This window comes from Corvus hawaiiensis, chromosome Z (assembly GCF_020740725.1).
Source record: "Corvus hawaiiensis isolate bCorHaw1 chromosome Z, bCorHaw1.pri.cur, whole genome shotgun sequence".
NCBI classification, from domain to species: Eukaryota; Metazoa; Chordata; class Aves; order Passeriformes; family Corvidae; genus Corvus; species Corvus hawaiiensis.
Genome location: NC_063255.1, coordinates 54649372 through 54662063, shown reverse-complemented (window position 1 = coordinate 54662063; position 12692 = coordinate 54649372). Strand labels below are relative to the sequence as shown.

General features: G+C 37.5%; 1 long non-coding RNA gene across 1 annotated transcript; it reads left to right on the top strand.

Annotated features, from left to right (window-relative positions):
• The first annotated feature begins 24 nt into the window (after positions 1-24).
• Positions 25-12186, top strand: LOC125320210. Its single transcript, XR_007201055.1, has 3 exons — positions 25-1285; positions 5818-5907; positions 8406-12186. It is a non-coding gene; the product is annotated as an uncharacterized LOC125320210 (long non-coding RNA).
• The last annotated feature ends 506 nt before the right edge of the window (positions 12187-12692 follow it).

The following is a 12692-nucleotide window of genomic DNA, read 5'->3' as shown; positions in this document are numbered from 1 at the left end:
AAATGGAGTCACCTACTACTATCACCCACCACCTTTTCTTGGGTGAACTGGTTGTTAATTTCTTGATTTGTGGAGAAGACTGGGATGTTCCAGTTATCTCTGGCTGTTCTTCCAGAGTGCCGGGTGTGGCCCTATTAGCCTGCAGAACTACAAAGTGGTTCTGGGCGATGATGTTCAGCTGGGTCGGAGTATCTGGTTTTGAAGAAAGCCCCTTCCTTTTATTAGTTCCTTGTCCTCTTTCTTTTTATTTTTGGTTTTTTTGAGTCTTTTTCCTCAACCCCCAATCCCAACCCCCTGTGTCAATGCCCTCCCTCCCTTCCTTAAGTGCCAGTGGATGAATTTTTGGCCTCAGTGGGCTCTGTCTTCCCCCACCATCAGAGCTTGGAACAACTGTCCAGCTCCCTCTGAGCTTCCCTGATATCCCTCAGTCTTTCAATTGCCTCCAGCAGCTTGACCACCTGTTGCTGGAAGTCCTCCACCAGGGCATACGTTTTAGAATTCAGTGACGTATCCCCCTCGCACTCCCTGATAATTCCTGACCTCTTCACTTCCTCTTTTTGCACTGCCAGTAGGTAGCTCATCCATCTGTTCATACCACGGAGAGGTGTCATCTCCACTGCCCTCCAGCATCAGTGGCAAGCTCAGGCACTCATTACAGCTGGAGATCTGGACAACTGCATGCTGATGTGTGAGGTCCATCTGGATCACCACGTTCTGACAGTGGCTTTTAACTGAGTGGAAACCACAGCTAATCCCCTTCTAGTTGGTTGGGTGATGACTCACTCCTAAATTCTCCTCAGGTACAGCCTGGGAGGTCATGGCCCACCCTTGTGAACTGCTGTGCAAACTGCCCTGTCACATCCTGGCTGAGGTGCCACACCGTGTTCATGCACTCCCTGGAGAGTTTAAATCTCCCACATGCTCCTGGCAACTCCCCCTCCATGTCCGATTGGGTCCCTAGAGCTTCCAGACCTGCATGGGGCTGGGAGCTGCTGATGGGTGTCCCTGAGCCAGGAACCCCCCTGTACAGCGTGATCCCACAGTCACCTCCGGGCTTGCCTCAGTCACTGCTGCCGCCACTGCTGCCCTCACTGACTGACGGTAAGTTCTCTGCAGATATTAACCTGGAAAGAATGAAATATCAAAAAGACTGTATTTTGGTAATCCCACATTCTTTTTTTCAGCATCCTTGAGTAGCAGGCATGGGAGTACTTTGTTCTTACAACTTTTATTATTTGAGGTTATCACATTCGACTTTCAAGGAGATGCTGCATATCCCATTTAGGTAACTATTTGCTTTGTTCAGCAAGTTGCTTATTAGTACAAAAAACCACTGACTTAATAAACATGAAAGGCTTATCTGTGGATGTGAAGCATTCCTCAGCCCTGCAGGGAAAGAAAAAGCTACTTCCTTTTGGGCTAGGAAGCTGCTCTGGATTTTTACTAAGCAGCGCTCACTTTCTCAGCAGATTGGATGGTCCATGTCCCCAAAACCAAATGAAGTATCAAAGAAAGTTGATAGTCCGTGATATCCTGACAGGAAAGGTTCATCAGTTAAAAAAAAAATCCTTGTAGGGATAGAAGAACAAAAGTTCTCCAAAGCTAGTAGCATAAAAGGTGGAGATTAGCGTATTTTGTAATTATGTTAAACTATTTCCATTCCATTTGTTTTTCCTGTGCTTTGTTTTCATGAATAAATTAATTTTACCATGAGCAGTGAAAGGTAGCGTCAAGGAATTTCCTTGTTTGGGACCTGAGTTTGTGTGAAAGAAACTGATTGCTTTCTGATGGTCCAGGTTAGAGAGGAAAATTCCTAATCAGTCAGGGATATTGGGCTGGGAGGGAATGGTACCTGAATCTGGAATACTGGAGTGCAATAGACAGCTGTCACAGTTTCACTGTTTACACCATCTTATTTAACAAGGGCTCACAGAGGTAAGCTACAAAAAACTCAAGTTAATCCTTCCTTACTTTTTTGTCTGTTTTTTTAAAAAATCACAAGGGCTTTTTTTCCCTCATTAATTTTAAAAATACTACAGCATTTGGGTTGTGGAAAGCAAAGTAAAATTTATTTAATAAAAAAGCTGTTTCTACTTGATTTTTTTGTTGGAAAGACAACTTTCCAGAATTATTCATCTAGACTCAACTATACTTCCCTTTGAATGCTATGCTTTGAATGAAAGCATCCAGTCAGTGTTACAATAAAATCTCGGACACAGAGGTTTTATTAATTTCTTATCATATATATTACAAGGCCTGTTGCTATTCTTTTTCCTCTAATTTTTTGCTTCATAACATTTTATCAAGCCCAATTCCATGACCCATTGCTTTTAATAACTACATTCACATTACATGTTTTTCCAACCATTGCTTTCTGTCTTTTCTCCATATTCTCCTTGACCACTTTTCTTCTACTAAAGGACTAAAGAATTTAGAGTTAAATCTTTTTCCCCACTCCCTTAGGCTGTGAGGCTGAATTAAATAAGCCCTACTAAAAGTAACAAACCACTCCTAGCTGTGCCATAGTGATATCAGTTGTCAGAATGTCAAAGGGAATGTGAGGACTGAATTCACTGTCACTGCTATTGAAGGAAAAAATCCAAAAGACCAGAAAACCATCAACATCAGAAGTCCTGTGACTCAGACCTGAGAGGAGCTGATACACAAATAGCAGTCTTCCTAAGGAGAATATATATTTGCACTAGCCTAATGGAAATTATTGCTGTCAGGGTCAGTAGCTGAGTACATGTTCACAAAGTGAGCGTGGCATTACTGAGGCAAACATACTGGACATTGCAAGAAAGATGATAACCTCCCCCCAGACAAAACTCCAAAACAAAGAGAGGGAATCGCCTCTTCCAAGCTCTCTGGGATACTGCAAGTGAGCACTGTAACATGGCAGAATTTATGAGTGTGACTAATACAAGGTGACAGCTCAGTTCAGATCTCTCTGCCCGTCTTTAGTGAGACCATTTTAATGAAATGTTTGTTTACTCTTCAAAAGCTGGACTCAGCTTGCAGGGAATGCCTATTTTGTATTTATCTGAGTCCGGTTTGGAAGAGCTAGATATTTAAGTGACTAACAAACCATAGCGTTGGTGAGTTGGCCTCTTATGGGAACAACAACAGCTCAGAAAATAACTGCCACCTCTTCACTACAGGCAGCAGATTCTTGCCTTCAGGATAGCTATAGCTATAGGAATTCCCAGGGGAATGAACGCAGTAAAGGATCAAAAAAGATACTTTAACAGGGATTATTTGCAAACAGTGGTGGATGGGCTATTTTCAGCAATTATTTTAACAAATTGACACAATATTCCCACCATTTCCTAAATAATATAACTATTGCAAAATGCTCATAACAAGTAATGGTAGAGTACAGTTAAAAAAAAAAAAAAAGAGAGTTTTAAGAGAATAAGAATAATAATGGTGTTAGGTAGCTGCACACAACAGCAAATATGTTTTTTATTGTCTTTAATAACAAAAAGAAAGAAAGGTTCCAAATAGGATAAGCATATTTCAATACTGGGATGCTAGAAATCGAGGTGGATTTTCTCTCTTTTTTTTCCCCCTTGGATTTTGTTCCAAGACAAACGAGGGGCAAAATATAAGGGAAGTGAAGATGTGCTGTGCCCTGCTTATAAATCCACAGGATCATAAATCAAGGGTCCCAACTAAGAATAAGAGTTAAAAGAAGGGAAAGAAAAAAATCACAGACTTTAAAAGCACATCTTTTTCCCAAAAGACTGAAAAGATGTTAGTCAGCATGGCATCTGAATTTTTTGTGTGCTTTTGCATGGGAGAAGAGAAAGACACACAAAGATTAACTATAGAAAATAGCACCGCATGGGGTACAACTGAATGCCCGATGGCTTTCCACTACGTTCACAGCATCACAAACCTTTGCAGGCAAGACCATCATTCTCTGGTGCAGCCACAACAACTTTCCAACCACTCTATCTGAGATCTGCAACCCTGCACCAAGCTTTCCTCTTCACTCAGCTGTACCATCATGTGTCTGTTCCCTCTGGGATTCAGAAAACTAGTCAACATGAGCTTGTCCCATGAGCTCCAGCTGTCCACAGTAATGTGGAGGTGGTTGGCTTGGTCTCACCTTCCTGTCATCACATGCAGGTTTGTCATTTGTCCCTTGCAACACACTATTCCAGCAACCAGACTAGGCCTCTGAAATGTTCCCCCTTAAAATTCTATGATTCAATGAACATAATTACAAAAGAATATAATATTTTGCTGAATTTTCAGCATTCCAAAAGCCATTACTAATGAGGACAGATCAAATTCTGCTACTTTCATTAGGAAATAGACAAATATGTCGATATGAACTGGCATACAGACCTAGTAAAAAAAGGGTGTAAAGACACTGTGATGTTCATTTAATCATTGATGAGTACTCATATAACATTTATGGCAGTCAGTATCAGCCAAGGTGAATGTAGACAAATATGTTTCATTTTATTAGATTGCTAGGATATAGCAATCTAATAAGAATATACATAGAGTTTAAGACATGGTGTTACAGACTTTGTATTAAGTATTCTGCATGAGAGTTACACATTTGATTGTTGTCTCATTAATTTTATCACTATCATTATATATTACTATGAGCTACAAAATTGAGGAAGCATATTTTGTAAATATTTCCTAGTTAAACAGTCTGCTAACTGGCAACATGAATTTTTCAACCTCTTGTGAGGTGGGGTCCTATACTGGCATTTATTTCAACAGTGGTAAAACATAATCTTTCATTCCCTGGCCTACGCTTTTTCTCATTTTTCCCTCCTCTCTGAAGAACACTTTTTAAAAATTGCTTTTACACAGTCCTTTTTAATGGATTTTCTTTGCAAGGCTTCTTCTGTTGAAATATACCAAATATACAAGTAGAGATTTATAGATTATAGACTTATAATTTATAGATTTATAACTTATATACTTTATAACTTATAGATGTAGAGATTATGCACAGAAGATCCTCTATAAAGAATATGCCTACGTGCTTTTCTGCATTTATGTCACCAGAAGCACGTGGACAGATAATCACACTTTAGATTTTAGATAGTCAGAAAAAAGAGGTTTTTTTCTTATTTCTTTTTCCTCTCTGTGTTTCTGAAAAAAAATTTTGTGTAAAGTGTAGTATTCATGATTAGGATATTTTTTCCTTATCCCTTGGATACTGTTTTAAAGCAGTTTTCCTAGCACCAGCTACATCTTCACCATATTCTAGCTCAAAAAAGTGCACCTATACTTGGATGGCAACATTATTCCTATTTCACTGTGAAAGATAACGAGACTTTTATATACAAAACCTGAATTTCACTCAGATAGTGAAATTTTTTTCAGGCAAATATAGTATCAGTATTCATATTGAAGTAAGTAAGTCTTAAATTTCTGGTACACTGATTTCCAACTCTGAGTGGTTTTTTTTAATATATTTCCATGAATACTTAAAATATCACAATGATTTTGAGCCCAGAATATCTTAACAGACAGAGAACTGGAAAAAAATTCTGTTTGATTTTCACTTTTGTTTGGCAGTTTCACTGGTGCTTTCTCCTAACAGAAGAGCATACTACATTTTGCAGTTGCAGCATGCAGCATTAGATGTATTTCCAGGCAAATATCCAGGCCTGCACTGTATGCTTAACATTATGTTACGTATTTTGTATTAAAAGGCACAATTGATAGCCAAAGGCTGCTGAATTTCAACATTACTGTGTGAGTTATTTAATTCCATCCTTTAATTGAACAGTAGCCCCTCACTGTTCTGATAGCTGCTAGGCCTATATTTTTACTTTTCAGGTAACCATTTAAAACTAAAATATTCGGGAGTACCAGTTCAATGGAGAAGATGACATGCTAATGAAAGGGCACTAGTAATTCAGCCAGCAGGTATCTACCAGTCATGATAGATGTAATCTTTTTTTGATTTTCAAAAATGTTTTAACTACAGCAGCTTTTTGACTTGAACTTAAATCTGATCCCCCTCCAAGCTTTTCTTATTCATTGCAAACCAGTTTGTTATAATTGAAAAATTCTGTGTGACAGAGAAAAAAATATAGGCTTGTTTTTCATATTTCATTCCATAACCTTCAAAGGTAGCATCTTTTGCTGGACTTAGGTACTATTTCTCTATAGTAGTATAGAGATTTCTAACAGAACCTGAATAAACACAATGTTATTTACTTATGAAGGCATTTAAAGCCTTCATCTTCTTTCATCCAGTTAAAGTAAACGTGATAAATGTGTCACTTTTATCACTCACCATAACGCCCATCATAACACCAATCAGCAAGAGGTGCTAAAAAGCAAAATTAGCTTAATCAGAACCTTTGTTCTTTTTATCCAGTCCTAATTTCCTGTCCAAAGGTGGGTTTTGAAACACATCTAAAAATCACTGTTTTCCCCAAGGAAGAGAGGAAGTAAATTTAAAAATTATTACTTCTGAAGAACTATTTCCTATCACATAACCAAAATAATTGCTCACACTATCAACAACACATATAGAAGGGAAAAACGTGAAATGAGGGGTGGCTAGGGCTACATCAGGCCTTGTGTACCAGAGCTGAATTTAATTGTGCACCTTTAAAATCTCCTACAATATCCTTGTTTTGTTCATCCAGCTGTGGTAGCTATGTGGGTTTTGAAAAATCGTGATCTTAAACATAAAGAGATTGATTCACAACAGGTGTAAATCAGAGATTCTCTAGATAATGAAGACCATAAATTCTGAAAACAGACCATTGTGCCAGCCTGAGGTTTCCAAACATTGCAAAGTTTCGGAATAATTTCTTACAGTCAGAATGTGATTAAACTATGCACATTTAATGCTGAATACTTTCATGTGCCATTGAAATTTATCCTGAACAATTCCAAGCTGGAGGGGATAGTATTTAACAGACTAGATGTGATAGGAAATATTCTTCTGTTGCATACATACTTTTGGGTTAATTTCACAGACTTTACAGAAATGATTCTGGGTTTAGATCAGCATAACTGACAACTGAACATACTCTAAAATCCCTGTGATGTTTAAGGTTGTGGTAAATATATGCTCCAGGCAGATGATTAACAATTTCAAACCTTTGAATACTATTTTGTGAACTGTGATGACACAAATGGCAGGGTGTGCACAAATGTTGTAAAGGGACCAGCTTCCTGATGTGACTGAAAGCAGAAGATGCACCATAATCTCCAAGGTCGTAGAGCCTCTCTGCTGTCTTTAGCTGTTACACAGCCAGACCTGGGACTTCACTATACTTTCAAAACTTGACTTCTCTAAGTATCATCTGTAAAGAGTTGTACCTTTAAACACTGAACTCCAGCACAGAAAAAAAATATTCTGAATACACAGATATCAGAAGGAGTTTAATAGAATTTGAGCCATATGACCAATATGACCATTTTTGAGAATATTATTCCCGAAAATTTGAATGCAGGTTCCTCCAGTTATTCTCTTTAAAGGAAAAACTTCCTTAAGATATTAATTTGATTGGTTATAATAAGTCTCTGGATAGACTTGCAAAGCTAATTCTCTTGCTGACATGAGTAAGGAGGCTCTTAAAATCACTGGTACAAATTCCCTACTGGCTTAGATTAGTATAACTCTGCAAGATTCAGTTGAGATACACCACCATCAACAAAATTAGTAGGTGAGGAATGAGTTGAAATGGACTTCTGTTATTCTGAAATCCATGTGATTCTCCTTTCTTGCATAGGCTACATTCCAAAACCAGGCTCCAATTTTGCACCGGATCGATAGAGTTATGTCTGGTTTTGTCTGGTTCTCATTGGAGCTTTCCATATTCCACACACACAATGACAGATTTATTGCCTGTCACAGAGTAAAATGAAATACAGCAAGAAGGAAATGTAGTCCATTTTGACTTTAGAAGCAAAAGCTTAATTAAATCAAAGTACTGGCACATTCAGTTCTCACACAGACCTGGATAAATTGTCAAATAACTCCAGTCACTTCGATAATGATTCCTTAAATATACATCCAAAAGGAAACAGCTTCTATTGGCACATTTTTCTTTTTATTCTTATTATTTCTTATTATTATACAGTACTCTTATAACACCAGATACTATCTGAGAAACTATCTGATATGCTTGTATATGCTGATATGCAAGTAATCTGCTTTTGAGCAATCATATTATATTACACAAGAGTTCTGCTGTATGTATTTTCAGCACAATAAATAAACTACATATAAATTGAAAAAGCACCATACTCATAACATGTCAAAAAAAATAGAATGAGAAGAAAAGGTGAAATGAAAAAATGTGTAGAAGAGAAGACTGCTAAATAAGTGAGCCATACTTAAGTAAGAGGTGATAATATGTATCTTTCATTCTAAGTAATGCCTTTTTCTTCACTTTTTATAGATGAATGGGCTGGAAATATCACACCTAGGTCAGTTAAGAGTAAGATGTCCCTTTGCTTTTTTCAACCTGAATCAAAGCTTCTAAGCAAGTATTGTATGGTGAGTACAGGGGTCAGTGAGGAAGGCATCAAGTCTTTTCAACGGAGAAAAATGATGTTATAAAGCTTAAGCTCCTTCAAAGGCTCCCAGGTAAGAAAAAATATATTCTCCTAAAGGTAGAACAGAAAGAAAACCCAGACAACCTCCCTCTCATTATTCATCACAATTAAATAGTCAGAGAGATACACATTCTTGACTGGCTACAGCATATTTTCTGGTTTGTTTTGGTTTTGGAAGAGCTAGTTAATCAGAGCTCTTTCCAGTTTCAAAGGATTAGACTCCCACTGGCCATGTGAATCCATGATGGAATATGATTTAAACAGTTAGAGATAATATTGATTATTTTAGCTAATGTGAGAATATGATGTCTTATATCTAAATTTCCTTGGTCTAAAAACGGACAGGACTCTTCTTAATATAACTTCCATATGCTGTGAGAGAAAGTGCTTGGGTTTTAGGGTAATGGAAGAAAAAATATTAAAATAATGTCATTAGATTTTTTGGGCAAGGGGAGTGGTGCTTGCTAGTCATATTGTTATAGAGACCAGATAGTGGGTCAGACCACCACACCTTTTCTTACATTCTGTTGTTGCACCAAAATCATTCACCTTCAGTATCTCAGAGATGCTCCTGCATCTATATCACCTTCCAGATGTGTCTGATATTCACAGATGGTGGAGGTCTCATAAACTGGAAATACCTTCCCCCCCATTGTTCTGGCTACATGCTACTTAAAAAAAAAAGTAATTATGGAGAGGAAAGGCCATTCTTTTCTGCACCTTCTCCTGCTACTGGGAACACAATAATAGTCTGTAGCTGTGCTAGCTGGAGATGGGAAAAAATAATAAATCTAACTAAATGTCTTTTTCTGTCCACTGATCTCAACAGCTGCTCGTGGAAAGGATGAGACAGAGTTCAGGTGTTTGGCCACCACTAGCATCTCTGATAGGTTCATGTCAATTCAAATTCAAGACTAACTTTCTCAGAAAAATTTTTCATTCCAGTTTTCCTACCAAAATCTCTGTGTTTATGAAGTCATTTTCCATGAAAAATATTATACTTCATTATATTTGAAATTTGGAAGATATTCTTTCAAATGGCGTTGTTTTTCAAAGTGGCATTTCTTTTCTGTAGCATCTCCTGGGTACAGGAATGGTCCTCTCCTCTCTCCACAGCTCTGGAGATTTTCAAACAGTCAGGTTCTGGCTCTTATTTGCTCCAGTATCTTATTTTCCGTTAAAGTCTTTCTGAAGCTACGAAATGAAATAGTACAGGTTCTTTATTCTCTTTTTACACAGTAGCTGTTACAGTTCTCCAGTCTTCTGTTTCTAGACTGTTACTAGGACTCTTTTATCCACTTCACAGAGACCCAGCCCACTTGCTGTGTGTAGTACAATAAGTGACAGTGTTATATTTAAAACATAATACAAATATTAAATTATTAAATTATGAAGATCATAATTGCAGTATGTCAGTGAGATTAAACTGTGCACATTCTTCACAATAAAATTGAATATTTTTACCTCACAGGCTTTTCATAATCAGCATATTCAAATAGAATCTCTGCACTAGCTAATCTTTAAAAATCAAATTTTGTGTGTGTTATATTTAAAACCCACAAGTGAAGTGTCTCTGAAAGATAATCTCTCTGTTATTTTCCAGCTTTAAATTTGAAGGTGAAGAACTTTGCTGTTTCTATTCTTATTTATGCTGCGACTTCAAGTGGGAACTGCTTCAAATGGGAGTCTCATAAAAGAATAAGAAGCTTCTATTTTTTAGAGAAGAGAGTGGGGTTTTTTTTTTTCCCCTTTGCAGCTCTGGAAAAGGGCTATCAGAGCCTGAAAGAACATTTACAGAAGTCATTCTTAAGTGTCTGTCTATCTCTTAAGATAAAAACCCCACAGATACTGAACTTGCCTCCAGTTGCTACACAGCATACAACAAATAGCTGTTTATTTGAGATAGGCCCAAATACTGTTTATTGGGTGCTCAGGTGCTGTCTATTGGCTTCAGTGTATGTAGAGAATGAGCCAGCTAGTCATGCAGCTATTGACTTTAATTTAGCTAACCTATATAAACCAGCAGGCTGATCTGTACCTGTGTTCAGTGGAAAAGTTGGTTTAAATGATCCCTGGTGCTGCAAGCTCAGCATATCTTCATGAAAATTTTCAGTCTTAATTGAATTTGTATAAATGAACATATATGTATGTGTCTGTGTGTGTTAATTTGCCTTTAGAGAGTAATATGATTTTATGATTTAATAATTTCTTTATTATACAATTTCCTGTGTAATTTTAACTTCTCAAACTAAGAATTATTATTTTCCTATAATTTTGGCATTATTTTGTCCATTAAAGACAACTCTTCATTACAGAGTTCTTTGGAGTAATTTCCTCTGAAAAAAAGTGCTTTGTAAATAATGGACTTTTTGGCTTAGTGCCTAACCAATATCTTCTGTTGTTGTTTTTTTTTGGCAATTAAAATATTTTTATAGTTGAATTGGAATTATTCCCATGAGTGTAAAGGAAAAGGCATTTCATAAGTGAAGATGTTTCCACCATTATTACTGTCATCTAATTCACCACACGTTAACTCTGCAGCCCTAACAAAAAAATATGTCCAGAACTTAAATTTTAGTCCTTCTGTCAAGGCAAAGATTTGAGCCTGATTTGTTATACCTCTAACAATAAATAACTCTCTAAAATTTTAATTTTTATAAAAAGTTTAGCGTTTTGTTGGACTAGAAGGAAAGAGAATAATTTAAAAATCTCATTGCTGAAAATTCCTCTCCTTAGGTGACTGAACCCAGTATTCCATACCTTCTCCAATGAACACCTATTAGGTGTTAAGCAATGTATACATGGCTATGCACAGCATGCAAGCTTTCTCCATAGAATATAAGTTTTCAACATAAATCCTTTTCTAAAATGAGTCAATAAGAGCTTAGAGTCCAAGTCTTCCTTCAGCTGTGTGCCTTCAGCCGCAAGCTGCTTAAGGACCACACAGCTGCGCACTCAGTTAACTCTGTCCCTAGTGGCATGTGGAGAGAGTCCAGAGGGCAAAAATGAGACTACTTGTGGGTTGGGGTAAAGCCACTTAAGTAAGAAAAAAAAGAGGAAAACTGCTTTCAGATGTTGCAAAACCCCAATCCCTCACCACCAGAATATCAGTGCCCAGCCATTACCCAAGCAAAAGAGACTTTCAAAGAATTTTCACCCTTCTCCATTCTTTATTGCTGAACATGACTTTGTAGGGCATGGCATAGCTCTCTGATTAAAGCAGTTCAGCTGTCTTGGCTGTGTCCTCTTCCAGCCAGTCTTCTCGCTGAGAGGATAAAGAGGTAAATAGAGATGGTCATGATGCTGTGCAAGTACTGTTTAGCAATAAATAAAACATCAGTGAGTATCAACACAGTTTCACATGGGATGCTGTGAAGAAAATTAACTCCATGCTATTATGATTTATACCTTATTCCATGCCATTTGTACTGTGCTCAGGTACTACATTATTTAATCTATTTTCATAAGACACCACCATTCTCTTCCCTACCTTTTGACATATTTACAGATAATTCCCTTCATGGATCACCCCCATTCAAATATCCATTCAAACATCCATTCAGTTAATTTAGTCCTTGAGTTGGGTTCCACAAGTTTTGATGGTCATTCAGGACGGGAGAGATGGTGTGTGTCGCGGGTTCGGTTTGTAACCGGGCGGAAACACCAATTTAGTGTAGTGGTTTGGTTCAAAATACTCATTACTGTTTATCTGCTGTGAGATAAGAAGTAGGAGAAATGCAAAACAGGCACCAAACTTGAAAGAATATAAAGAAGTTTATTAACAGACCTAAAAGAAGAAAAAAAAATTATACCACCTTCAGAACTCTCCTCCTCCCCCCACCTTCCTCCCTTCTCCCACTGACAATGTGAAAAGACAACCCTTAAGATGTTCAGTCTGTTTACCACTTCCATAATAACCTTGTTCAGTCCATTTAGAAAGAGAAGTCTCTTCTTGCTCATGCTATGAAAACATTATCACAACGAGACAGTCGCCCACTTCCAAATATTGTTCAGTCCATTTAGGAAGAGGAGTCTCTCTGCCTGCGTGTGAATCCTTTCCCCCGACTTGCAGCTTTTCCCGCAACTGCTTTCGAGGGTCCACTCTTGAAGTTTTTTGGGGTACAATTTTA